Source organism: Galeopterus variegatus, unplaced genomic scaffold (genome assembly GCF_000696425.1).
Source record: "Galeopterus variegatus unplaced genomic scaffold, G_variegatus-3.0.2 Scaffold2998, whole genome shotgun sequence".
NCBI classification, from domain to species: Eukaryota; Metazoa; Chordata; class Mammalia; order Dermoptera; family Cynocephalidae; genus Galeopterus; species Galeopterus variegatus.
This window is the reverse complement of record NW_007729109.1, coordinates 366,884-368,136: the sequence shown is the minus strand read 5'-3', so window position 1 is coordinate 368,136 and position 1,253 is coordinate 366,884.

The following is a 1,253-nucleotide window of genomic DNA, read 5'->3' as shown; positions in this document are numbered from 1 at the left end:
AAGTGAACATATGGAAAAATTTTTATGACATTGGTTTTGGCAGTGATTTCATGGATGTGATTCCTATAGCACAGGCAATAAAAGCAGAAATAAACAAGTGGGACTCTATCAAACTAACAGGCTTCTGCATGGGAAAAGAAACAATCAACAAAATTAAAAGACAACTGACAAAATGGAAGAAAATATTTGCAATCATATATCTCATAAGATATTAATTTCCTAAGTACATAAGAAATTCCTATAACCCAATAGGAAAATAAAGTAATACAAAACAAACATTATCAGATTTTAAAATGAGCTAAGCACTTGAATAGACATTTCTCCAAAGAAAATATACAAATGACCAAAATGTATATGAAAAAAATGTTCCCTATTTACCAGGGAAATGCAAATCAAAACCACAAAACCACTTCACATCTATTGGGATGACTGTTATCAAAAAAGCTAGAAAGTGTCTGTACAGGGGGATAAATTGGGCCCCTCGAACACTGTTGGTGGGAATGCAGAATGGTGCAGCTGCTGTGGAAAACAGTATAGAGGTTCCTCAAAAACTTACAAATAGAACTACCATATGATCCAGCTATCCCATTTCTGACTATTTATCCAAAAGGATTGAAATCAGGATCTCAAAGAGATATTAGCACTTCCATGCTCATCGCACCACTTTTCATAATAGCCAAGATGTGGTAGTAGCCTCAATGTCCATCAACAGAGGAATAGATAAAGGAAATGTGTTATGTATGTGCAGTGGAGTATATTAAACCTTAAAATTAAGGAAATTCTGCACTATACCACAGCATGGATGAACTTGAGGACATTATACTAAGTGATAATCAGCCAGTCACAGAAAAACAAATATTGCATGATTACAATATTTGACTAAAGTAGTCAAATTGGTAGAATCAAAGAGTGGAATGTGGTTTCCAGGGGATGGGAGGAGGAGAAAATGGGGAGTTACTAATCAACAGGCATACAATTTAAGTTGAGTGAGATGAATACGCTCTAGAGATCTGCTGTGCAACATTGTACCTGTAGTCAAAAATAAAATCACTTAAGATTTTAAGAAGGGAGATCTCATGTGTTCTTACCTCAATAAAAAATATATATTTTTTTAACTCAAGTGTTTTAAAGTGTGTAAATTAAGAATAAATGTGGCTGGCTAGTTAGTTCAGTTGGTTAGAGCACAGTCTTGTAACACCGAAGTCAAGGAGTCAGTTCCCAGTTCTCTGTACTGGCTGGACACACACACACAC